At 46.2% G+C, this 27,907-nt stretch overlaps 1 pseudogene; it reads left to right on the top strand.

Annotated features, from left to right (window-relative positions):
• The first annotated feature begins 1,312 nt into the window (after positions 1-1,312).
• Positions 1,313-25,280, top strand: LOC123999840 (annotated as a pseudogene).
• Positions 25,281-27,907: the final 2,627 nt, after the last annotated feature.

Below are 27,907 nucleotides of genomic sequence, written 5' to 3' on the forward strand. Positions count from 1 at the left end.
CACTGCATCGCAGTGCTAGCTGTGCCACTAGAGATCTGTGAGTCCAGGCTCTGTCGCAGCCGGCCACAACCGAGAGACCCATGGGGCGGCACACAATTGTCCCAGCGTCATCCGGGTTAGGGGAGGGTTTGGCTGGCAGGGATGTTCTTGTCCCATCGCGCACTAGCAACTCCTGTGGCGGACGCAATGCACGCTGACACGGTCGCCAGGTGTACAGTGTTTCCTCCGACACATTGGTGCGACTTGGCTGGGTTGTGTTTCGGAGGACGCACGGCTCTCGACCTTCGCCTCTCCCGAGTTCAGCGATGGGACAAGACTGTAACTACCAATTGGATACCACGAAATTGGAGAGAAAAAGGGGTATAAAAAAATAAATGTCTATGTGGCCTTTTCTGCAGCCTAGAGGCTGGAGATAAAATGGATGACAATGTAATGACACAGCCACTTTTCTGTAGCCTAGAGGCTGGAGATAAAATGGATGACAATGTAATGACACAGCCACTTTTCTGTAGCCTAGAGGCTGGAGATAAAATGGATGACAATGTAATGAGACAGACACTTTTTACATCATGCAGGTTTCTCCCATCAAATAGCAGTAAATGGCGCCTAATCAAACAAAACATTTGCTGTCATGTTATCAAACAACATGTCCTAAAAACAAGGACAGGTGAAAGTAGAATGGACACTATGGAATGGACCATAACAACTGTTAGCCAGGAGTTTCACCCCATTGTCATGATCAGTGGTTTCAAATTTGTATCCATACATTTTTTATTGCGAAAAAATAACATACTTCTGCATTTCCCACTGTGTCAACACATTGCAAATATGCTCACAATAACTCCTGATAAAGTTGGGTAGCTGATATTCAGAGCCTAAATAGCCAAATTGATTAGTCACAGTAATCAGGACTAATGAAGCCAATACAACGGCCTGTTTTACAAACAGTGGGCCGACCACATGGATGGGCATTCATACAATTGCATTGCGGTATGTTAGACTACACCCCAGTAAACATGAGCCAACGTCTTTTGGATGTCTCTTTTTGGTGTTCTATAAACGGTAGGATTACCACATAGATGGGCATTCATACAATGATTTAACAGGCAGTAGTGTAGGCTACACCTCAGTAAGCACGGACCAACACCGAAGCCTTTTGGACGTCTCTTTTTGGTGCAGTCCGGACTAGTCTTGATTTCCACATCCACGGATATTGGTTTTTGGTCTGGTCTGGACCAAATCTGATGTTAAGTACTGTTGACCGGCAAATTCTACCGGTGTGTCCGTTCCGTCTGTCAGGTCAGTCAGCAGGATGTACCAGCATGGTGGAGGTCATGGAGGAGGTCCTCAGGAGGTCACGCTAACAGACGAAGAGAAGGAGATCATCAACAGTGTTCTGGCTCGGGCTGAGACCATAGAGGCCATGGAGCAGGAGAGGATCGGGTGAGACAGACAGAGAGAGAGAGCGAGGAACGAGAACGAGAGAGAAATAGAAAATTGTGTGTGTGTGTGTGTGTGTGTGTGTGTGTGTGTGTGTGTGTGTGTGTGTGTGTGTGTGTGTGTGTGTGTGTGTGTGTGTGTGTGTGTGTGTGTGTGTGTGTGTGTGTGTGTGTGTGTGTGGGTGTGTGTGTGCATACTGTGTGATCTCTAGGCGGTTGGCGACCTGTCTGGACAGTCTGTGTCCTTTGTGTGTGTGTGTGTGTGTGTGTGTGTGTGTGTGTGTGTGTGTGTGTGTGTGTGTGTGTGTGTGTGTGTGTGTGTGTGTGTGTGTGTGTGTGTGTGTGTGTGTGTGTGTGTGTGTGTGTGTGTGTGTGTACTGCAGGCGTTTTGCCACTAGGTTGGACAGTATGAAGAAGACTGCGTGTGGAGATGGTCAGTCTCGTTGTCTGCTGTGTGGAGAGACGTTTGGACAGCAGGGAGTCACCTCTGTACTCTGTTCCTACTGCAAGAAGGTAACAAACACACCTACCTACAGAGACCATTACAACACATTGACTGGACCCGCAGGGGTAAACTGCTGGACAGTTTAAGTCCCCGTGTTTGGGACATTTGTTTTGTTGTGCGCCCTGTGTTTTCGTGGGGTTGGCTTATGTTCGCCGTTTTGTGCATTAAATTAGCACTACCCAGAACTCTCTGCTTCCTGCGCCTGACTTCTCACCCACTACACCCAGAACGTTACAGAACCACCCACCAAAAAAGGACCAAGCAGCGTGGTATCTGGCAGCAGCGATCTCAGGACTCCTGGACATGGGAGGACGTTTTGGACTGCAAGGGTTGCTACACATGGGAGGAGATCCTGGCTGGAAGGGATCGCCTCCCATGGGAACAGGTGGAGGCAGCCAGGAGAGCGGAAGCAGCAGGTAATGGGAGCCAGCGCTTCGAGGGAACACGGCTGGCAAGGAAGCCCGAGAGGCAGCCCCAAAAAATTTTGGGAGGGGGCACATGGGGAGTGTGTCTAAGTCAGGTAGGAGATCTGAGCAACTCCCCGTGCTTACCGGAGAGCGAGAGGGACCGGGCAGGCACCGTGTTATGCCGTGAGGTGGAGTGGGGTCCCGCGCCAGAACCGCCACCCCGGACAGACACCCACCCAGACCCTCCCCTATAGGTTCAGGTTTTGCGGCCGGAGTCCACACCTTTGGGGGGGGGGGGGTACTGTCACGTTCTGACCTTAGTTCCTTTGTTTTGTGTAACTTGTGTGCAAGTCTGTGGGTTACGTGTTTCCCATTTCGTGGGTTTTGCTGGACAGTTTAAGTCCCCGTGTTTGGGGCGTTTGTTTTGTTGTGCGCCCTGTGTTTTCGTGGGGTTGGCTTATGTTCGCCGTTTTGTGCATTAAATTAGCACTACCCAGAACTCTCAGCTTCCTGCACCTGACTTCTCACCCACTACACCCAGAACGTTACATTGGATACCAAGAAGTTGGGGAGAAAAAGGAGTAAAAAAATAAATAAACAAATTAATAATAACAAGTATCAAAAGTAAATGTAATTGCTAAAATATACTTAACTATAAAATTCAAAGTATAAATAATTTCAAATTCCTTATATTAACCAAACCAGATGGCACCATTTTCTTGTTTTTTAAACAGATAGCCAAGGGCACACTCCAACACTCAGACATCCTTTACAAATGAAGCATGTGTGTTTCGTGAGTCCACAAGATCATAGACAGTAGGGATGATCAGGGATGTTCTCTTGATAAGTGTGTGAATTAGAAAATGTTCCTGTCCTACTAAGCATTCAAAATTTAACGAGTACTTTTGGGTGTCAGGGATAATGTATTCAGTAAAAAGTACATAATTGTCTTTAAGAATGTAGTGAAGTAAAGGTAAAATATATAAATAGTAAAGTTAAGTACAGATACCCAAAACAACTACTTGGGTAGTACTTTAAAGAATTTTCACTGCCTGTAACTCCTGTAACTCCTGTAACTCTTGTAACTCATTATTTTGTTACTTTCTTTTGTTCTACTTTCTAGTTCTTGTTACTTAGAGATTATCCTGTCCATTCACTTCATGAACTGTAAAATTGTGTGTGTACCTGCACTGCCTCAAGAGACCTGTGTGTGTGTGTGCGTGTGCGTGTGCGTGCGTGTTTCTGCCTCCAGCACATGTGCAGTAAGTGTGGGATTCAGAACAGCTGTTCGTCATCTCCAGTGTGGGTTTGTAGGATCTGCAGTGAACATCAAGAGGTGAGGTGGAAAGAGAGAGAGGAAAGAAGTGAGAGGAGAGGCTTGAGGGGCAGAGAGGGGAGGAGACAAGGGGAGAGTGATGAGGGGAGGAAAGAAGGGGTGGAGAGGCTTGAGGGGCAGAGAGGGGGAGGAGACAAGGGGAGAGTGATGAGGGGAGGAAAGAAGGGGTGGAGAGGCTTGAGGGGCAGAGAGGGGAGGAGACAAGGGGAGAGTGATGAGGGGAGGAAAGAAGGGGTGGAGAGACAGTCAGTAGCTTTAATCATTTTAATAATAATTCTCAGTACCCTCTAATTATCCTCCATTGAATATTCCCTCTTATGAGAAACAATTGTGGTTGTTTGTCCCTTCAAAATCTAAATGGAGAGACAGATGGAGAGAGAAGGGGAGAGAGAGGAAGATAAGGGGTAAAAGAGAGAGGAGGAGGAAGATACGGGGTTAAAGAGAGAAGGGGGAGAGAGGAAGAGAGAGAAGGGGGAGAGAGGAAGAGAGTGAAGGGGGAAGAGAGTGAATGGGTAGATGAGAGAAGGAGGGAGATGAGGGTTCAGCTGGTTCAGTCACTATGTTTCAGAACCTTTAATTAAATGGTCCTACTTGTCAATCAATGTGCGATAACTCATCTGCTAAGCACGCTACCCCCCCTCCATCTCATTTTCTCTCTTTCCATCTAATTCTCTCCCTCTCCCTCTCTCTATATCTCCTGCGATCTCTCTCATTCTTTCTCTACATCTCTTCCCTCTCTCTCTCTTCCTCTGTGTCTCTCCATCTCTCGTTTTATGTCTAGATGTTGAAGCGTTCTGGAGCATGGTTCTTTAAGGGACAACCCCAGCAAGTCCTCCCTGCTCCCCTGCCCATCTCCAGGCCCAGAGGGACAGGTACAGAGAGCCCCCATACCCAGACCCCTACCCATTCCCATCACCAGCCCAGTGCCCAGCCCTATCCCCGTACCCAGCCCAGCTACCAGTCAGACCCTGGTGCAGAGGACTACACAGAGCGGCAGGAGCAGCAGGATAACTCCTACTCCAACATACAAAACCAAGGTGAGCAGTGGAAACAAGCATTTCCATTTCACTACTAGTTGGACTTGTATGAGAGGTAAAAGCAAAAGCTTTTAGTTTGTCTCAGATGTTGGGTATCGAGGACATATATATTTCAAAATGTAATCTTCCTCTCTCTGTCTCAGAGCCCACTGATGAGCCCCCATACTCCAGTTCGGAGCAACATGACCCAGAGGGCAATAGCTCTGCTCAGACACTAGAGGGCGTTGCTGAGGCCCAGGTTAGCCCTGCCGTGGTGGAGGAAGTGGTGAAGATGGAAAGACAGTTAGGCTCCAGACCTCCCACAGCCAGGGGAAGAGAGAACCCACCAGCTCCAGCTGACACAGTCACAGCACAGGGTATGATTAAAGGGACATTTCACCCAAATTACAAAATGACATATGTGTTGCCTTCTCCCCTCTGAAAGCAGTCAGTGGATAAGAAGAAACAACTTTGGTTTTGTTAACCTACCAATTGCCACCAACGACTAACTTGCATAATCGCTTCTGCTTTGAAATTGAGACTGGCTAGATATCTGTATTTCTCTTTGTCAGCCCCTGCACCACAGAAGAGCAGATGCCCACAGCACAGGTTTCCCACAGCCCACAGGTTTCTCCTCCCTAGTCAGGGAGGAGAAACCCACTCCTGCCCCCAAACCCAGCATGGCACCACCAACAGGCCTTGCTCCCAACGAAGACAATGACAACGAATACGACTCTGATGAATCCAGTAAGTGAGTGTGTGTGTGTGTGTGTTTGGTTTTACTATCCTTGTGGGGACCAGATACTAAAACAAGGACAATTTGAATGTCCCCACAAGGAAAAAGCCTATTTTAGGCTTAGAGGTTAGGTTAAGGGTTAAAATGATGGTTAGGGTTAAAATTAGGTTTAGGGGTTAGAGGTTACAACACACCTGCCACGCTGACCCTCAACACGGTGGCCCGTAAGGGGTGCATGAATAGTCCCCTCCTGTACTCCTTGTTCACCCACAACTTCTACACCATCATTAAGTTTGCTGACGACACAATGGTGGTTCGCTTGATCACCGACGATGAGACAGCCTATAGGGAGGAGGTCAGTGACCTGGCAGTGTGGTGCCAGGACAACAACCTTTCCCTCAACGTCAGCAAGACAAGGGAGCTGATCGTGGACTACAGGAAACGGAGGGCCGAGCACGTCCACATTCACATTGACTTGGCTGAAGTGGAGCGGGTCGAGAGCTTCACGTTCCTAGGTGTCCACATCACTAAGGTCCTATCATAGTCCCCACACACCAACACAGTTGTGAAGAGGGCACAAAAACGCCTCTTCCACGTCGGGAGACTGAAAAGATTCGGCATGGGCCTTCAGATCCTCAAAAAGTTCTACAGCTGCACCTTTGAGAGCTGCACCACCATTTGATATGGCAACTGCAAGGAACACGACCGCAAGGTGCTACAGAGAGTGCTGAGTAGGGTGCAGTACATCACTGGGGCTGAGCTCTCTGCCATCCAGGACCTCTATACCAGGCGGTGTCAGTGGAAGGACCTAAAAATTGTCAAAGAGTCCAGCCACCCAAGTCATAGACTGTTCTCTCTGCTGCCACACGGCAATTGATAATTACAATAAGCATATGCTTTCCACTACCAAGGCCAACATCTCAGCACCCCCCTGCAGCAACTTGCCCCCCCCCCCCCCCCCCCCCCCCCCCGGTCTACACTCTAGACCCAAACTGTTACAGAACTATATCCATCCTGCCCTGCCTTTCTAAAAGTTAACAAACAGATCACCGACCATCTCGAATCCCACCGTACCTTCTCCACTATGCAATCTGGTTTCCGAGCTGGTCATGGGTGGACCTCAGCCACGCTCAAGGTCCTAAATTATATCATAACTGCCATCGATAAAAGACAATACTGTGCAGCCGTCTTCATTGACCTGGCCAAGGCTTTCGACTGTCAATCATCGCATTCTTATCGACAGACTCAATAGCCTTGGGTTCTCAAATGACTGCCTCGTCTGGTTCACCAACTACTTCTCAGATAGAGTTCAGTGTGTCAAAGGAGGGCCTGTTGTCCGGACCTCTGGCAGTCTCTATGGGGTTCAATTCTCGGGCTGACTCTTTTCTCTGTATACATCAATGATGTTGCTCTCGCTGCTGGTGATTCTCTTATCCACCTCTACGCAGACAACACCATTTTGTATACACCTGGCCATTCTTTGGACACTGTGCTAACAAACCTCCAAATGAGCTTCAGCACCATACAACTCTCCTTCCGTGGCCTCCAACTACTTTTAAATGCAAGTAAAACTAAATGCATGCTCTTCAACCGATCGCTGCCCACACCCTCCCGCCCGACTAGCATCACTACTCTGGACGGTTCTGATCTAGAATATGTGGACAACTACAATTACCTAGATTTCTGGTTAGACTGTAAACTCTCCTTCCAGACTCACATAAAGCATCTCCAATCCAAAATTAAATCTAGAATCGGCTTCCTAATTCACAACAAAGCCTCCTTCCAAACATACCCTCATAAAACTGACTATCCTACCGATCCTGGACTTCGGGGATGTAATTTACAAAATAGCCCCCAACACTCTTCTCAGCAAACTGGATGTAGTCTATCACAGTGTCATCTGTTTCGTCACCAAAGCCCCGTATACTACCCACCACTGCAACCTGCATTCTCTCGTTGGCTGGCCCTCACTACATATCCGTCACCAAGCCCACTGGCTCCAGGTCATCTATATGTCTTTGCTAGGTAAAGCCCCACCTTATCTCAGCTCACTGGTCACCATAACAACACCCACCCGTAGCACGCCCTCCAGCAGGTATATTTCAATAGTCACCCACAAAGCCAACACTTCCTTTGGCCGCCTTTCCTTCCAGTTCTCTGCTGCCAGTGACTGGAATGAATTGCAAAAATCTCTGAAGCTGGAGACTTATATCTCCCTCTCTAACTTTAAGATTTATCTGTCAGAGCAGCTTACCGATCACTGTACCTGTACACAGCCAATCTGTAAATAGCACACCCAACTACCTCATCCCCATATTATTACTTACCCTCTTGCTCTTTTGCACCCCAGTATCTCTACTTGCACATCATCATCTGCGCATCTATCACTACAGGAGTAATGCTCAATTGTAATTATTTTGCCTCTCTGGCCTATTTATTGCCTTACCTCCCCACTCCCCACTACATTTGCATACACTATACATATATTTTTTAAAGCGGTATCGAAGTATGCAACCAACAGGACACTAAACAGCTTCTACCCACAAGCCATAAGACTGCTAAAGCATTGACCTTTTTGTCCTAACTCTTTTGACACATCACATACGCTGCTGCTACTATTTATTATATATCCTGTTGCCTAGTCACTTTACCCCGACCTACAGTGCATTCGGAAAGTATTCAGATCCCTCAACTTTTTCCACATTTAGTTACATTGCAACCTTGTTCTAAAATTGATTTTTTAAAATTCCCTTCATCAATCTACACAGAATAACCCATGATGACAATGCAAAAATAATGTTTAAAATTTTTGTGTGTAAAAAAATATGGAAATATCACATTTATTGTTGAAGTCGGAAGTTTACATACACTTAAACAAGTTTTAATGATTCTTTCAACCACTACACACATTTCTTGTTAATAACAAACAATAGTTTTGGCAAGTCGGTTAGGACTACTACTTTGTGCATGACACACGTCATTTTTCCAACAATTGTTTACAGACAGATTTTTTCACTTATAATTCACTGTATCACAATTACAGTGGGTCAAAAGTTTACATACACTAAGTTGACTCTGCCTTTATAGCTTGGAAAATTCTAGAAAATGATGTCATGGCTTTAGAAGCTTCTTATAGGCTAATTGACATAATTTGAGTCAATTGGAGGTGTACCTATGGATGTCATTCAGTGCCTCTTTGCTTGACATCATGGGAAAATCAAAAGAAATCAGCCAAGACTTCAGAAAACAAATTTGGTTCATCCTTGGGAGAAATGTCCAAATGCCTGAAGGTACCACATTCATCTATACAAACAATAGTATGCAAGTATAAACACCATGGGACCACGGAGCCATTATACCGCTCAGGAAGGAGATGCGTTCTGTCTCCTAGAGATGAACGTGCTTTGGTGCGAAAAGTGCAAATCAATCCCAGAACTACAGCAAAGGACCATGTGAAGATACTGGAGGAACCAGGTACAAAATGTTCTATATCCACAGCTAAAGGAGTCCTATATTGACATAATCTGAAAGGCTGCTCAGCAAGGAAGAAGCCACTGCTCCAAAACCAGCCTAAGAAAGCCAGACTACGGTTTGTAACTGCACATGGGGACAAAGATTGTACTTTTTGGAGAAATGTCCTCTGGTCTGATGAAACAAAAATAGAACTGTTTGGCCATAATGACCATCATTATGTTTGGAGGAAAAAGGGGGAGGCTTGCAAGCTGAAGAACACCATCCCAACCTTGAAGCACGGGGGTGGCAGCATCATGTTGTGGGGGTGCTTTGTGTCATGTTTTGTCTTATATTGTCTTGTCATTTTGCTTTTCCTTCTGTTCGTTTTCCCCCTGCTGGTCTTTTTAGGTTCGTTCCCTTTTTTCTCTCTCCCTCTCTCTCTCTCTTCTCTCTATCGTTCCGTTCCTGCTCCCAGCTGTTCCTATTCCCCTAATCAATCATTTAGTCTTCCCACACCTGTTCCCTATCTTTTCCCCTGATTAGAGTCCCTATTTCTCCCCTTGTTTTCCGTTTCTGTCCTGTCGGATCCTTGTATACTGTTCACCGTGCTGTGTCTTTGTATCGCCCTGTCGTGTCGTGTTTCCCTCAGATGCTGCGTGGTGAGCAGGTGTCTGAGTCTGCTACGGTCAAGTGCCTTCCCGAGGCAACCTGCAGTTCATTATCGAGTCTCCAGTCAGTTCTCGTGATTACGAGTGAAATTGTTTCTTTTGCTTTATTTACCGCTCCGATTTGTCTAGGAGTATTGCTATTTCCTTAAACTGGATTAAAGACTCTGTTTTCGCCAAGTCGCTTTTGGGTCCTCATTCACCTGCATAACAGAAGGATCCGACCAAAGAATGGACCCAGCGACTACAGACGCTCGTAACACTGCCGTCGAGATCCAAGGAGCCATGCTCGGCAGACACGAGCAGGAATTGTCTGCTGCTCGTCATGCCATGGAGAACCTGGCCGCTCAGGTTTCCGACCTCTCTGGACAGTTCCAGAGTCTTCGTCTCGTGCCACCTGTTACTTCCTGGTCTGCCGAGCCTCCGGAACCTAGGGTTAATAACCCACCTTGCTACTCCGGGCAGCCCAAGGAGTGCCGCTCCTTTCTCACCCAGTGTGATATTGTGTTCTCTCTCCAACCCAACACATACTCTAGAGAGAGAGCTCGGGTTGCTTACGTCATTTCACTCCTTACTGGCCGGGCTCGAGAGTGGGGCACAGCTATCTGGGAGGCAAGGGCTGATTGTTCAAACAATTACCAGAACTTTAAAGAGGAGATGATTCGGGTTTTTGACCGTTCAGTTTTTGGTAGGGAGGCTTCTAGGGCCCTGGCTTCCCTATGCCAAGGTGATCGATCCATAACGGATTACTCTATAGAGTTTCGCACTCTTGCTGCCTCTAGTGACTGGAACGAGCCGGCGCTGCTCGCTCGTTTTCTGGAGGGACTCCACGCAGTGGTTAAAGATGAGATTCTCTCCCGGGAGGTTCCTTCCAGTGTGGACTCTTTGATTGCTCTCGCCATCCGCATAGAACGACGGGTAGATCTTCGTCACCAAGCTCGTGGAAGAGAGCTCGCGTCAACGGTGTTTCCCTGCTCCGCATCGCAACCATCTCCCTCCTCTGGCTCAGAGACTGAGCCCATGCAGCTGGGAGGTATTCGCATCTCGACTAAGGAGAGGGAACGGAGGATCACCAACCGCCTGTGCCTCTATTGCGGATTTGATGGACATTTTGTCAATTCATGTCCAGTAAAGGCCAGAGCTCATCAGTAAGCGGAGGGCTACTGGTGAGCGCTACTACTCAGGTCTCTCCATCTAGATCCTGTACTACTATGTCGGTCCATCTACGCTGGACCGGTTCGGGTGCTACATGCAGTGCCTTGATAGACTCTGGGGCTGAGGGTTGTTTCATGGACGAAGCATGGGCTCGGAAACATGACATTCCTTTCAGACAGTTAGACAAGCCTACGCCCATGTTCGCCTTAGATGGTAGTCATCTTCCCAGTATCAGATTTGAGACACTACCTTTAACCCTCACAGTATCTGGTAACCACAGTGAGACAATTTCTTTTTTGATTTTTCGTTCACCTTTTACACCTGTTGTTTTGGGTCATCCCTGGCTAGTATGTCATAATCCTTCTATTAATTGGTCTAGTAATTCTATCCTATCCTGGAACGTTTCTTGTCATGTGAAGTGTTTAATGTCTGCCATCCCTCCCATTTCTTCTGTCTCCACTTCTCAGGAGGAACCTGGCGATTTGACAGAAGTGCCGGAGGAATATCATGATCTGCGCACGGTCTTCAGTCGGTCCCGAGCCAACTCCCTTCCTCCTCACCGGTCTTATGATTGTAGTATTGATCTCCTTCCGGGGACCACTCCTCCTCGGGGTAGACTATACTCTCTGTCGGCTCCCGAACGTAAGGCTCTCGAGGATTATTTGTCTGTGTCTCTTGACACCGGTACCATAGTGCCTTCTTCCTCTCCGGCCGGGGCGGGGTTTTTTTTTGTTAAGAAAAAGGACGGTACCCTGCGCCCCTGCGTGGATTATCGAGGGCTGAATGACATAACGGTTAAGAATCGTTATCCGCTTCCCCTTATGTCATCAGCCTTCGAGATTCTGCAGGGAGCCAGGTGCTTTACTAAGTTGGACCTTCGTAACGCTTACCATCTCGTGCGCAACAGAGAGGGGGACGAGTGGAAAACGGCGTTTAACACTCCGTTAGGGCATTTTGAGTACCGGGTTCTGCCGTTTGGTCTCGCCAATGCGCCAGCTGTTTTTCAGGCATTAGTTAATGATGTTCTGAGAGACATGCTGAACATCTTTGTTTTTGTCTACCTTGACGATATCCTGATTTTTTCACCGTCACTCGAGATTCATGTTCAGCACGTTCGACGTGTTCTCCAGCGCCTTTTAGAGAATTGTCTCTACGTGAAGGCTGAGAAGTGCTCTTTTCATGTCTCCTCCGTTACTTTTCTCGGTTCCGTTATTTCCGCTGAAGGCATTCAGATGGATTCCGCTAAGGTCCAAGCTGTCAGTGAGTGGCCCGTTCCAAGGTCACGTGTCGAGTTGCAGCGCTTTCTAGGTTTCGCTAATTTCTATCGGCGTTTCATTCGTAATTTCGGTCAAGTTGCTGCCCCTCTCACAGCTCTTACTTCTGTCAAGACGTGTTTTAAGTGGTCCGGTTCCGCCCAGGGAGCTTTTGATCTTCTAAAAGAACGTTTTACGTCCGCTCCTATCCTCGTTACTCCTGACGTCACTAGACAATTCATTGTCGAGGTTGACGCTTCAGAGGTAGGCGTGGGAGCCATTCTATCCCAGCGCTTCCAGTCTGACGATAAGGTTCATACTTGCGCTTATTTTTCTCATCGCCTGTCGCCATCTGAACGCAACTATGATGTGGGTAACCGCGAACTGCTCGCCATCCGCTTAGCCCTAGGCGAATGGCGACAGTGGTTGGAGGGGGCGACCGTTCCTTTTGTCGTTTGGACAGACCATAAGAACCTTGAGTACATCCGTTCTGCCAAACGACTTAATGCTCGTCAAGCTCGTTGGGCGTTATTTTTCGCTCGTTTCGAGTTTGTGATTTCTTACCGTCCGGGTAGCAAGAACACCAAGCCTGATGCCTTATCCCGTCTTTTTAGTTCTTCTGTGGCTTCTACTGATCCCGAGGGGATTCTTCCTTATGGGCGTGTTGTCGGGTTGACAGTCTGGGGAATTGAAAGACAGGTTAAGCAAGCACTCACGCACACTGCGTCGCCGCGCGCTTGTCCTAGTAACCTTCTTTTCGTTCCTGTTTCCACTCGTCTGGCTGTTCTTCAGTGGGCTCACTCTGCCAAGTTAGCTGGTCATCCCGGTGTTCGAGGCACTCTTGCTTCTATTCGCCAGCGCTTTTGGTGGCCGACTCAGGAGCGTGACACGCGCCGTTTCGTGGCTGCTTGTTCGGACTGCGCGCAGACTAAGTCAGGTAACTCTCTTCCTGCCGGTCGTCTCAGACCGCTCCCCATTCCTTCTCGACCATGGTCTCACATCGCCCTAGACTTCATTACCGGTCTGCCTTTGTCTGCGGGAAAGACTGTGATTCTTACGGTTGTCGATAGGTTCTCTAAGGCGGCACATTTCATTCCTCTCGCTAAACTTCCTTCCGCTAAGGAGACGGCACAAATCATCATCGAGAATGTGTTCAGAATTCATGGCCTCCCGTTAGACGCCGTTTCAGACAGAGGTCCGCAATTCACGTCACAGTTTTGGAGGGAGTTCTGTCGTTTGATTGGTGCGTCCGTCAGTCTCTCTTCCGGGTTTCATCCCCAGTCTAACGGTCAAGCAGAGAGGGCCAATCAGACGATTGGTCGCATACTACGCAGCCTTTCTTTCAGAAACCCTGCGTCTTGGGCAGAACAGCTCCCCTGGGCAGAATACGCTCACAACTCGCTTCCTTCGTCTGCTACCGGGTTATCTCCGTTTCAGAGTAGTCTGGGTTACCAGCCTCCTCTGTTCTCATCCCAGCTTGCCGAGTCCAGCGTTCCCTCCGCTCAAGCGTTTGTCCAACGTTGTGAGCGCACCTGGAGGAGGGTGAGGTCTGCACTTTGCCGTTACAGGGCACAGACTGTGAGAGCCGCCAATAAACGTAGGATTAAGAGTCCAAGGTATTGTTGCGGCCAGAGAGTGTGGCTTTCCACTCGCAACCTTCCTCTTACGACAGCTTCTCGTAAGTTGACTCCGCGGTTCATTGGTCCGTTCCGTGTCTCCCAGGTCGTCAATCCTGTCGCTGTGCGACTGCTTCTTCCGCGACATCTTCGTCGCGTCCATCCTGTCTTCCATGTCTCCTGTGTCAAGCCCTTTCTTCGCACCCCCGTTCGTCTTCCCTCCCCCTCCCGTCCTTGTCGAGAGCGCACCTATTTACAAGGTACGTAGGATCATGGACATGCGTTCTCGGGGACGGGGTCACCAATACTTAGTGGATTGGGAGGGTTACGGTCCTGAGGAGAGGAGTTGGGTTCCGTCTCGGGACGTGCTGGACCGTTCACTGATTGATGATTTCCTCCGTTGCCGCCAGGATTCCTCTCGAGTGCGCCAGGAGGCGCTCGGTGAGTGGGGGGGTACTGTCATGTTTTGTCTTATATTGTCTTGTCATTTTGCTTTTCCTTCTGTTCGTTTTCCCCCTGCTGGTCTTTTTAGGTTCGTTCCCTTTTTTCTCTCTCCCTCTCTCTCTCTCTTCTCTCTATCGTTCCGTTCCTGCTCCCAGCTGTTCCTATTCCCCTAATCAATCATTTAGTCTTCCCACACCTGTTCCCTATCTTTTCCCCTGATTAGAGTCCCTATTTCTCCCCTTGTTTTCCGTTTCTGTCCTGTCGGATCCTTGTATACTGTTCACCGTGCTGTGTCTTTGTATCGCCCTGTCGTGTCGTGTTTCCCTCAGATGCTGCGTGGTGAGCAGGTGTCTGAGTCTGCTACGGTCAAGTGCCTTCCTGAGGCAACCTGCAGTTCATTATCGAGTCTCCAGTCAGTTCTCGTGATTACGAGTGAAATTGTTTCTTTTGCTTTATTTACCGCTCCGATTTGTCTAGGAGTATTGCTATTTCCTTAAACTGGATTAAAGACTCTGTTTTCGCCAAGTCGCTTTTGGGTCCTCATTCACCTGCATAACACTTTGCTGCAGGAGGGACTGGTGCACTTCACAAAATAGATGGCTTCACGAGGAAGGGAAATTATGTGGAAATATTGAAACAACACCTCAAGACATCAGTCAGGAAGTTAAAGCTTGGTCACAAATGGGTCTTCCAAATGGACAATGACCCCAAGCATACTTCCAAAGTTGTGGCAAAATGGCTTAAGGACAACAAAGTCAAGGTATTGGTCATCACAAAACCCTGACCTCAATCCAATAAAACATTTGTGGGCAGAACTGAAAAAGCATATGCGAACAAGGAGGCCTACAAACCTGACTCAGTTACACCAGCTCTGTCAGGAGGAATGGGCTAAAATTCACCCAACTTATTGTGGCAAGCTTGTGGAAGGCTACCTGAAACGTTTGACCCCAGTTAAACAATTTAAAGGCAATGCTACCAAATACTAATTGAGTGTATGTAAACTTATGACCTACTGGGGATGTGATTAAATAAATACATGCTGAAATATATTCTGACATTTCACATTCTTAAATTAAAGTGGTGATTCTAACTGACCCAATAATTTTTACTAGGATTAAATGTCAGGAATTGTGAAAAACGGAGTTTAAATGTATTTGGCTAAGGTGTATGTAAACTTCCGACTCAACTGTAGGTATTCAGACCCTTTCCTCAGTACTTTGTTGAAGCATGTTTGGCAGCGATTACAGCCTTGCGTCTTCTTGGGTATGACGCTACAAGGCACAGCTGTATTTGGGGAGTTTCTCCCATTCTTCTCTGCAGATCCTCTCAAGGTCTGTCAGGTTGGATGGGGAGCGTTGCTGCACAGCTATTTTCAGGTCTCTCCAGAGATGTTCGATCGGATTCAAGTCCAGGCTCTGGCTTGGCCACTCAAGGGCATTCAGAGACTTGTGCTTAAGGTCGTTTTCCTGTAGGAAGGTGAACCTTCGCTCCAGTCTGAGGTCATGAGTGCTCTGGAGCAGGTTTTCATCAAGGATCTCTCTGTACTGCTCTGTTCATCTTTCCTGATTAGGGAACAATCCTGATTAGTTTCCCAGTCACTGCTGCTGAAAAGCATCCCCACAGCATGATGTTGCCACCACCATGCTTCACCGTAAGGATGGTGCCAGCTTTCCTCCAGACGTGACGCTTGGCATTCAGGCCAAAGAGTTCAATCTTGGTTTCATCAGACCAGAGAATCTTGTTTCTCATGGTCTGAGAGTCCTTTAGGTGCCTTTTGGCAAACTTCAAGTGGGCTGTCATGTGCCTTTTACTGGGGAGTGGCTTCCGTCTGGCCACTCTACTACCATAAAGGCTTGATTGGAGTGTTGCAGAGATGGTTGTCTTTCTGGAAGTTTCTCCCATCTCTACAGAGGAACTCTGGAGCTCTGTCAGAGTGACTATCGGGTTCTTGGTCACCTCCCTGACAAAGGCCCTTCTCCCCTGATTGCTCAGCCAGGCAGCCAGCTCTAGGAAGAGTCTTGGTGGTTCCAAACTTCTTCCATTTAAGAATGATGGAGGCCACTGTGTTCTTGGGGACCTTCAATGCTGCAGAAATGTTTTGGTACCGTTCCCCAGATCTGTGCCTCAACACAATCCTGTCTCAGAGCTCTACAGACAATTCCTTTGCGTAGAACAACCATAAAATACACGTGTTCTAATGTACACACACTCTCCCTCTCTCTGTGTTTCTGTTATTCCCTCTCCCTCTCTCTGTGGTTCTGTTATTCCCTCTCCCTCTCTCTGTGGTTCTGTTATTGCCTCTCCCTCTCTCTGTGGTTCTGTTATTCCCTCTCCCTCTCTCTGTGGTTCTGTTATTGCCTCTCCCTCTCTCTGTGGTTCTGTTATTCCCTCTCCCTCTCTCTGTGGTTCTGTTATTCCCTCTCCCTCTCTCTGTGGTTCCGTTATTCCCTCTCCCTCTCTCTGTGGTTCCGTTATTGCCTCTCCCTCTCTCTGTGGTTCCGTTATTGCCTCTCCCTCTCTCTGTGGTTCCGTTATTGCCTCTCCCTCTCTCTGGGGTTCTGTTATTGCCTCTCCCTCTCTCTGTGGTTCCGTTATTCCCTCTCCCTCTCTCTGTGGTTCTGTTATTGCCTCTCCCTCTCTCTGTGGTTCTGTTATTCCCTCTCCCTCTCTCTGTGGTTCTGTTATTCCCTCTCCCTCTCTCTGTGGTTCTGTTATTGCCTCTCCCTCTCTCTGTGGTTCTGTTATTGCCTCTCCCTCTCTCTGTGGTTCTGTTATTCCCTCTCCCTCTCTCTGTGGTTCTGTTATTGCCTCTCCCTCTCTCTGTGGTTCTGTTATTGCCTCTCCCTCTCTCTGTGGTTCTGTTATTCCCTCTCCCTCTCTCTGTGGTTCTGTTATTGCCTCTCCCTCTCTCTGTGGTTCTGTTATTGCCTCTCCCTCTCTCTGTGGTTCTGTTATTGCCTCTCCCTCTCTCTGTGGTTCTGTTATTGCCTCTCCCTCTCTCTGTGGTTCTGTTATTGCCTCTCCCTCTCTCTGTGGTTCTGTTATTGCCTCTCCCTCTCTCTGTGGTTCTGTTATTGCCTCTCCCTCTCTCTGTGGTTCTGTTATTGCCTCTCCCTCTCTCTGTGGTTCTGTTATTGCCTCTCCCTCTCTCTGTGGTTCTGTTATTGCCTCTCCCTCTCTCTGTGGTTCTGTTATTGCCTCTCCCTATCTCTTTGTTGGTAGCAGAAACCAATCTGAATTTATTTTGTCATTATTTTGTTCTGTCCATCAGCCATGCTGGGGTTGCTGGAGTTCATTCTGCATTATAAACAGGGGAACAACACGCTGCACTGCAACATAGTCAAAGCCAAGGTAAAAACACACACACGACACAGTGGATACGCATACACAGTACCAGTCAAAATTCTGGACACCTACTCATTCCAGGGTTTTAAAATTATTTTTACTATTTTCTACATTGTAGAATAATAGTGAAGACATAAACTATGAAATAACACATATGGAATCATGTATTAACCAATAGTGTGCAACAAATATACATATATTTTATATTTGAGATTCTTCAAAGTAGCCACCCTTTGCCTTGATGACATCTTGCTCTCGCTTTCTCTCACTCTCCCTCTATCTCACAGGGTTTAAAGCCAATGGACTCTAACGGACTAGCAGACCCCTACGTCAAGCTGCACCTCTTACCTGGAGCCAGTAAGGTAACTTCAACACTTCTGGTTTCCTATAATCTTGTCTTTGTGTTGTAGCCCTGGTTTGATGTATTTTTTAAAAATGAGATAGGACAGTGAAGAGGAGACAGAAAAACAGGGAGAGTTTGTATGTTAGAAGGGCATGGGTCGAATTCGAACCCAATACTGACTCTGGTAGCTTAGGCTGTACATCTGTGCTGGGATCTTTAACCACTGGACCACACAGTAGGCCTGTACTCCTGCTTCCTGTTGACACAGACATTCCCCCGGTGAAGTAATCATGTACTGTATATCTATTCATCTTCTCTCCACAGTCTGTTAGACAGTCTAAAAGTCGAACAAACTTTGCACTAAGTGAAAATAAGAAAAATCTCTCTCTCTCTGTCTCTCTCCATTTATCTCCCTTTGTCTCCTGCTCTATTTCTTCCCCTGTCTCTCCCCTCCCCCTCTCCCCGTTTCCTCCAGTCTAACAAGCTGCAGTACTAAGACCCTGAAGGGCACTCTGAACCCAGTGTGGAATGAGACTCTAGTGTACCACGGTATCACTGATGACGACATGCAACGCAGAACACTACGGTAATAACAGCCTCAACCATACCACTACTGGATATACTGTATGAGTGACCCACTGGGCCATCTGAAATGATTCCAGTGATATTGGTCCAGTTTTGTTCAGTGGCTCTCCATTTAAATCAGTACGATTTCCCAGAGCTAAAGGGAAAAAGGAGAATAAAAACTGTTCTGTGATGCAAGAAGAGAGTAAGAGAATAAAACTCCTCTTCCTGGGCCTCCCGAGTGGCGCAGCGGTCGTCACTACAGCCTGCGACATCACTACAGCCTGGGGTTCGATCCCACCGTGACAACCGGCCGTGACCAGGAGTCCCATAGGGTGGCGCACAATTGGCCCAGCGTCGTCTGTGCTAGGAGAGGGTTTGGCCGGGGGGGTTTTACTTGGCTCATTGCGCTCTATCGACTCCTTGTGGAGGACCGGGCACCTGCAAGCTGTCGTCAGTTGAACAGTGTTTCGTCCGACACATTGGTGCAGCTGGTTTCTGGGTTAAGTGAGCAGGTGTTAAGAAGCATGACTCGACTTTCGCGTCTCCCAAGCCATTTGGGGAGTTGCAGCGATGAGACAAGATCGCAATTGGATATCACAAAATTGGGGAGAAAAAGGGGAATAAAATGACAAAATAATAAGAGAGTAAAACTCCTCTTCCTGCTTCCAGGCTGTCGGTGAGTGATATGGACAAGTTTGGACACAATGAGTTCATTGGAGAGACGCGTGTTGCTCTGAAGAAACTCAAAGCCAACCAGATGAAGAACTACAGTGTCTGTCTTGAGAGGATGGTCCAGGTAGGAACTACAACAGCGTGTGTCTAGAGAGGGTGGTCCAGGTAGGAACTACAACGGCATGTGTTTAGAGAGGGTGGTCCAGGTAGGAACTACAACGGCATGTGTTTAGAGAGGGTGGTCCAGGTAGGAACTACAACGGCATGTGTTTAGAGAGGGTGGTCCAGGTAGGAACTACAACGGCATGTGTTTAGAGAGGGTGGTCCAGGTAGGAACTACAACAGCGTGTGTTTAGAGAGGGTGGTCCAGGTAGGAACTACAACAGCATGTGTTTAGAGAGGGTGGTCCAGGTAGGAACTACAACAGCGTGTGTCTAGAGAGGGTGGTCCAGGTAGGAACTACAACAGTGTGTGTCTTGAGAGGGTGGTCCAGGTAGGAACTACAACAGTGTGTGTCTAGAGAGGGTGGTCCAGGTAGGAACTACAACAGCGTGTGTCTAGAGAGGGTGGTCCAGGTAGGAACTACAACAGCGTGTGTCTAGAGAGGGTGGTCCAGGTAGGCACTACAACAGTGTGTGTCTAGAGAGGGTGGTCCAGGTAGGAACTACAACAGTGTGTGTCTGAAGAGGGTGGTCCAGGTAGGAACTACAACAGTGTGTGTCTGAAGAGGGTGGTCCAGGTAGGAACTACAACAGTGTGTGTCTGAAGAGGGTGGTCCAGGTAGGAACTACAACAGTGTGTGTCTGAAGAGGGTGGTCCAGGTAGGAACTACAACAGCGTGTGTCTAGAGAGGGTGGTCCAGGTAGGAACTACAACAGCGTGTGTCTAGAGAGGGTGGTCCAGGTAGGAACTACAACAGCGTGTGCCTAGAGAGGGTGGTCCAGGTAGGAACTACAACAGCGTGTGTCTAGAGAGGGTGATCCAGGTAGGAACTACAACAGCGTGTGTCTAGAGAGGGTGGTCCAGGTAGGAATTACAACAGCATGTGCCTAGAGAGGGTGGTCCAGATAGGAACTACAACAGTGGGTGTCTAGAGAGGGTGGTCCAGGTAGGAACTACAACAGCACGTGCCTAGAGAGGGTGGTCCAGGTAGGAACTACAACAGCATGTGCCTAGAGAGGGTGGTCCAGGTAGGAACTACAACAGCGTGTGTCTAGAGAGGGTGGTCCAGGTAGGAACTACAACAGCGTGTGTCTAGAGAGGGTGGTCCAGGTAGGAACTACAACAGCATGTGTCTAGAGAGGGTGGTCCAGGTAGGAACTACAACAGCGTCTGTCTAGAGAGGGTGGTCCAGGTAGGAACTACAACAGCATGTGTTTAGAGAGGGTGGTCCAGGTAGGAACTACAACAGCATGTGTCTAGAGAGGGTGGTCCAGGTAGGAAATGGCGCTTGTAACGCCAGGGTAGTGGGTTCGATCCCCGGGACCACCCATACGTAGAATGTATGCACACATGACTGTAAGTCGCTTTGGATAAAAGCGTCTGCTAAATGGCATATTTTTATTTATTTTTTAATTTTTTATTTTTAACTACAACAGCGTGTGTCTAGAGAGGGTGGTCCAGGTAGGAACTACAACAGCATGTGTTTAGAGAGGGTGGTCCAGGTAGGAACTACAACAGCATGTGTTTAGAGAGGGTGGTCCAGGTAGGAACTACAACAGTGTGTGTTTAGAGAGGGTGGTCCAGGTAGGAACTACAACAGTGTGTGTCTAGAGAGGGTGGTCCAGGTAGGAACTACAACAGCATGTGTTTAGAGAGGGTGGTCCAGGTAGGAACTACAACAGTGTGTGTCTAGAGAGGGTGGTCCAGGTAGGAACTACAACAGTGTGTGTTTAGAGAGGGTGGTCCAGGTAGGAACTACAACAGTGGGTGTCCATGATGTCTGGAGACGGTTGTCTAACCACTGAACCACTGAACCACCGGTACATTGGGGATCCAACTGTTAATAATACTGATAGAAGTGATCTCACCCCCAAACTCCCTCCTGTCCCAGGTGAAGAAGGCAGGCACAGGAGGTTCAGCCCGGGGCATGGCTCTCTACGAGGAGGAGGTAAGACTCACCCGAGACGGGATTCACACCTGACACAGTACTCAGGGTTTACACTTGACTTTCATACCTAAGATTTACACCTGAATGCATAGTCACTTTACCGCTACCTACATGTACAGACATGGCCAAAAGTTTTGAGAATTACACAAATATTAATTTTCACAAAGTCTGCTGCCTCAGTTTGTATGATGGCAATTTGCATATACTCCAGAATGTTATGAAGAGTGATCAGATGAATTGCAATTAATTGCAAAGTCCCTCTTTCCCATGCAAATTAACTGAATCCCCCCCAAAAAATTCCACTGAATTTCAGCCCTGCAACAAAAGGACCATCTGACATCATGTCAGTGATTCTCTCGTTAACACAGGTGTGAGTGTTGACGAGGACAAGGCTGGAGATCACGCTGTCATGCTGATTGAGTTTGAATAACAGACTGGAAGCTTCAAAAGGAGGGTGGTGCTTGGAATCATTGTTCTTCCTCTGTCAATCATGGTTACCTGCAAGGAAACACGTGCCGTCATCATTGCTTTGCATAAAAAAGGGCTTCACAGGAAAGGATATTGCTGCTAGTAAGATTGCACCCAAATCATCCATTAGTCGGATCATCAAGAACTTCAAGGACAGCGGTTCATTTGTTGTGAAGGGGCTTCAAGACGCCCAAGAAAGTCCAGCAAGTGCCAGGACCGTCTCCTAAAGTTGATTCAGCTGCGGGATCGGGGCACCACCAGTAAAGAGCTTGCTCAGGAATGGCAGCAGGCAGGTGTGAATGCATCTGCACGCACAGTGAGGCGAAGACTTTAGGAAGATGGTCTGGTGTCAAGAAGGTCAGCAAAGAAGCCACTTCTCTCCAGGATAGACATCAGGGACAGACTGATATTCTGCAAAAGGTACAGGGATTGGACTTCTGGGGACTGGGGTAAAGTCATTTTCTCTAATGAATCTCCTTTCCGATTGTTTGGGGCATCCGGAAAAAAGCTTGTCCGGAGAAGACAAGGTGAGCGCTACTCACCTAGTCCTGTGTCATGCCAACAGTAAAGCATCCTGAGACCATTCATGTGTGGGGTTGCTTCTCAGCCAAGGGAGTGGGCTTACTCACAATTTGCCTAAGAACACAGCCATGAATAAAGACTGGTACCAACACATCCTCCGAGAGCAACTTCTCCCAACCATCCAGGAACAGTTTGGTGACGAACAATGCCTTTTCCAGCATGATAGAGCACCTTGCCATAAGGCAAAAGTGATAACTAAGTGGCTCGGGGAACAAAACATCGATATTTTGGGTCCATGGATAGGAAAAGACCTTAATCCCCAGACCTTAATCCCATTGAGAATTTGTGGTCAATCCTCAAGAGGCGGGTGGACAAACAAAAACCCACAAATTCTGACAAACTCCAAGCAAGAATGATAATGCAAGAATGGGCTGCCATCAGTCAGGATGTGGCCCAGAAGTTAATTGACAGCATGCCAGAGCGGATTGCAGAGGTCTTGAAAAAGAACGGTCAACACTGCAAATATTGACTCTGCATCAACTTCATGTAATTGTCAATAAAAGCCTTTGACACGGCCATCAAAAGAAGAGGACCAAGGTGCAGTGTGGTGAGCATACATACTTTTCTTAGTAGATGTCGCCAATAAACCATACCAAAACAAACCGTGAAGCTTAAGGCTAAGTTAACTTCCCACAAACACAAGTGGGAAAAAGGGTACCTAAGTATGGTTCCCAATCAGAGACAACGATAGACAGCTGTCCCTGATTGAGAACCATACCCAGCCAAAACATAGAAATAGAAAATCATAGAAACACAAAACATAGAATGCCCACCCCAACTCACGCCCTGACCAAACCAAAATAGAGATATAAAAAGGGTCTCTAAGGTCAGGGCGTGACAGAAATGCTTGTAATTATACTTCAGTATTCCATAGTAACATCTGACAAAAATACCTAAAGACACTGAAGCAGCAAACTTTGTGAAAATTAATATTTGTGTCATTCTCAAAACTTTTGGCCACGACTGTACAAATTACCTCGACTAACCTGTATCCCCGCACATTGACTCAGTACCGGTACCCACTTTTAATAGCCTCATTATTGGTATTTTATTGTGTTACTTTTTTATAATACATTTTTTACTTTAGTTTATTTAGTAAATATTTTCTTAACCATATTTTCTTAAAACTGCATTGTTGGTTAAGGGATTGTAAGTAAGCATATCACAGTAAAGTCTACACCTGTTGTATTCAGCATATCACAGTAAAGTCTACACCTGTTGTATTCAGCATATCACAGTAAAGTCTACACCTGTTGTATTCAGCATATCACAGTAAAGTCTGTTGTATTACACCTGTTGTATTCAGCATATCACAGTAAAGTCTACACCTAAAGTTGTATTCAGCATATCACAGTAAAGTCTACACCTGTTGTATTCAGCATATCACAGTAAAGTCTAAACACCTGTTGTATTCAGCATATCACAGTAAAGTCTACACCTGTTGTATTCAGCATATCACAGTAAAGTCTACACCTGTTGTATTCAGCATATCACAGTAAAGTCTACACCTGTTGTATTCAGCATATCACAGTAAAGTCTACACCTGTTGTATTCAGCATATCACAGTAAAGTCTACACCTGTTGTATTCGACGCATGTGACATATCAAATGTGATTTGATTTTGACACTCAGGGTTTACACTTGATGTTCACACCTGACACGGTACTCAAGGTTTACACTTGACGTTCACACATAAGATAGTAGCTGAATTCTGGTGTCATCTGCATGATTTCTTTCTTTCCACTATTGACACACACAGGAAACTGTTTAGCGTTGCAGTGCTTGACACAAACCGGTGCACCTGGCACCTACTACCAGGTTCTGTTGTCTTACCTATTCACCCTCTGAATGGCACACATTCACAATCCATGTCTCTATTGTCTCAAGGCTTAAAAATCCTTCTTTAACCTGTCTCCTCCCTTTCATCTATACTGATTGAAGTGGATTTAACAGGTGACATCAATAAGGGATCATAGCTTTCACCTGGATTCACCTGGTCAGTCTGTGTCATGGAAATAGCAGGTGTTCTTAATGTTTTGTCCACTCAGTGCACATGACTGACCAGGTGAATACATGACCAGTAGCAGAGAGATTATATCTATACATACTGTACATGACTGTCTTTGATATGTAAATCTCCTTGGGAAGAATTCTTATGGTAGTGGATGTAAATGTACTTGTAAACCTTTTTGTGTGTGTGTTCATGCCTGTGTGTGTCCTACAGGTAAAGGAGGATGAAGCAGAGGAGAGGGGTCGTATCCTGGTCTCTTTAACCTACAGCACCCAGCAGGGTCGTCTGATAGTGGGAGTGGTGCGCTGTGCTCACCTGGCAGCTATGGACTCTAATGGATACTCAGACCCTTTCGTCAAGATGTACATGTTCTAACATACCTCTCAACATGACGGATTATGTTTCCTCTCTGTAATATCTCTTTTTCCTACAGCAGTAAAATATTGATGGATGAATTGATTGATTGGTTTATTGATTGATTCTTTCCTGTGATTGTGACCTGCAGCTGCCTGAAACCAGACATGGGGAAGAAAGCCAAGAACAAGACACAGATCAAGAAGAAGACCCTCAACCCAGAGTTCAATGAGGTTAGTGTCCCCTCCATATCTGTCTCTAACAGCACAATATCAGGTTCAAGGCCATTGTTTTATTAATACAGAGTCTAATGGCAGTCTGTGTCTATGCACTGAGAAATGGAGTCTGATGGCTGAAGTTGTGTTGCAGGAGTTCAGCTATGAGATCAAACATGGTGAGCTGGCCAAGAAGATCCTGGACATCTCCGTTTGGGACTATGACATGGGAACATCCAACGATTTCATTGGTGAGTTGGGTCTATAACATGGGCACACCCAGCGTTTTTCATTGGTGAGTTGAGAAATCCAACTATTTAATTGGTGAGTTCAGTTGAGATGGCATAATGAATGTACTTGTAGTTACTGATTTTTATATTTAACAAACAATATTGTGCAGATTTTAAGCCGACTTCAAAATAATATATTTAAAAACCTTATCTCCCTCCAGGTGGATGCCAGCTGGGCATCACAGCCAAGGGGGAGTGTCTGAAGCACTGGTACGAATGTCTCAAGAACAAAGACAAGAAGATCGAGCGCTGGCACGTCCTCCTAAATGACAACACCGTCAAAGACACGGACGACTGAGAGACGTCCTCGTCCTCCTCCTCCCTTGTCTTCTTCTTCCTCCCATTTCCTCTTCCTCCTCCCTCCTAAATAGCGTTTTCTAATTTCCTCTTAAATATCATATTTTGTCTTCCAATCATCCAATTGTTTTTAAATGTATTTAAATTGTAAAGTATTTTTGTCTAATGTTGTTTCGTTATGTGTCAGAACCCAGGAAGACAAGCTGTCTCCATTGGCGTCGGCAAATGGGATCCTAATAAAATCACAAATCATAATCTAGGTCTTCCAACTTTCAGCAATGTGAACCTGAATTAGCAGCAAATTAAGGCTCTCACACCTTTTACAACTTCATTCTTCTTGTGCAGACAGAATTCTTATTGGATTCATGTACTCATCAACACAGTGTTTCCAGTGAAACCAAAAGAAACTGCAACAGAATATCTCCCTTATTTCAGGCATGCTTTACTGCTTCTGGGGGAAAGTGATCTTTTTCACTTATCTCTAAAACCTGGAAACCGGATTTCAATGAACAGGGTGCTAAAGTATGTTGTTAAACAATGCGTTGTTACACCATCCTTACCTATCTCAGTCTCAACGCAAGGAATTCCCCTCCTCTCTTACCATAGGCATGATATAGATTACATCATATAGATTGCATCATTGTCTCTGACCCCCACCCTGGATTTTGCCGTACAATGTTATGATGTGGTCATAATCTGTGTTCTATACTTCAATACTGTGATGTTATGACACAGTCATACAGATGTAGGATCTGTTGCTGGTGGAAGAAGGTGAGGACCAATGCGCCGCGTGGTACATGTTCATCTTTTTAATAAAGTAAACTGAATACTGAATAACAAAACAACAAAGTGACAACCGAAACAGTTCTATCTGGTGCAGACACACAAAGACTGAAAATAACCAAACCCCAAAACACAAAGGAAAACAGGCTACCTAAATATGGTTCTCAATCAGGGACAACGATTGACAGCTGCCTCAGATTGAGAACCATACCAGGCCAAACACAGAAATAGAAAATCATAGACAAACTAACATAGACAACCCACCCAACTCACGCCCTGACCATACTAAAACAAAAGACAAAACAAAGGACCTAAGGTCAGAAGGTGACATTTGCTCTAATGGAAAATGTATAAATCTCTACAAAATGTCCATGAATTATAATCCACATAATAATTAACATTTCCTGTTGCTGCAGGATTGACTCAAATTAAATTCCTACATCTGTAATCTGTCTTGTACACTTCTATACTGTGACTGCTTGGGACTAGTGTTTGTGCTGCCAAAGCATATGATCTTCACTTGTGCTACTGTATGTACAAACAGTTTGTTAAAAGGAGCATGTGTTGAATGTTATTAAACATATGTTGATGTTATTTATGAATGAAGATATTTACATAGTATTAGCTGTTCAGGTTGATTACATGTTAGCTGTTCAGGTTGATTACATGTTAGCTGTTCAGGTTGATTACATGTTAGCTGTTCAGGTTGATTACATGTTAGCTGTTCAGGTTGATTACATGTTAGCTGTTTAGGTTGATTACATGTTAGCTGTTCAGGTTGATTACATGTTAGCTGTTTAGGTTGATTACATGTTAGCTGTTCAGGTTGATTACATGTTAGCTGTTCAGGTTGATTACATGTTAGCTGTTCAGGTTGATTACATGTTAGCTGTTCAGGTTGATTACATGTTAGCTGTTCAGGTTGATTACATGTTAGCTGTTCAGGTTGATTACATGTTAGCTGTTCAGGTTGATTACATGTTACATGTTATTGAAGCATTAGCTCCTCTAAGAACCATGTGATATCTTAGAAAAACTGATCTCTCTCTTTCTCTCTCTCTCTCTCGTTCTCTCTCTCTTTCTCTCTCTCTCTCTCTCTCACTTTCTCTCTCTCTCTCTGTTCCCACTCTCTCCTCTGTCTCTCCTCTCTCTCTCTCTCTCTCTCTCTCTCTCTCTCTCTCTCTCTCTCTCTCTCTCTCTCTCTCTCTCTCTCTCTCTCACTCATAGAACAAAGCGTTACTCCAAGCCTGATGAAGTAATGATCACACAATGCTGTAGACATGGGCATATTGCACTGCACTGCATCTTCCTGTGACAGATAACAAATGCACACAAAATACATGCTGAGCATGAGCCCTGTCTTGATCATATGACGTGCATTGACCTGTAGTAGGTTTGATTGCTAGAAATTCTCACATGTGAAATGATCTGTGATAGCTTATGTTAAACGATAATGCAATGCAAAGTAAAATTAAATATGAAACTTTAAGATGTGTTGATATTTACTTTGAATACGAATGATATTTTCAAGTGTAGTATAAAGTTTTGAAGATACAGTACATATGTACACATGATGTATTTGCCTTCTGCCACTGTTATCATAGTCTTGGGAGAAGCATGCAAATGGTTAATGCACAGTGGTGTAAAGTACTTAAGTAAAAATATTTTAAAGTACAACTTAAGTCGTTTTTTGGGGTGTCTGTACCTTACTTTACTATGTATATTTTCGACAACTTGTACTTTTACTTCACTACATTCCTAAAGGAAATAGTGTACTTTTTACGCCATCCATTTTCCCAGACACCCAAAAGTACTCGCTCTCTGGTTTGCGTAATATAAGGAATT

Source organism: Oncorhynchus gorbuscha, linkage group LG16 (assembly GCF_021184085.1).
Source record: "Oncorhynchus gorbuscha isolate QuinsamMale2020 ecotype Even-year linkage group LG16, OgorEven_v1.0, whole genome shotgun sequence".
Taxonomy (NCBI): Eukaryota; Metazoa; Chordata; class Actinopteri; order Salmoniformes; family Salmonidae; genus Oncorhynchus; species Oncorhynchus gorbuscha.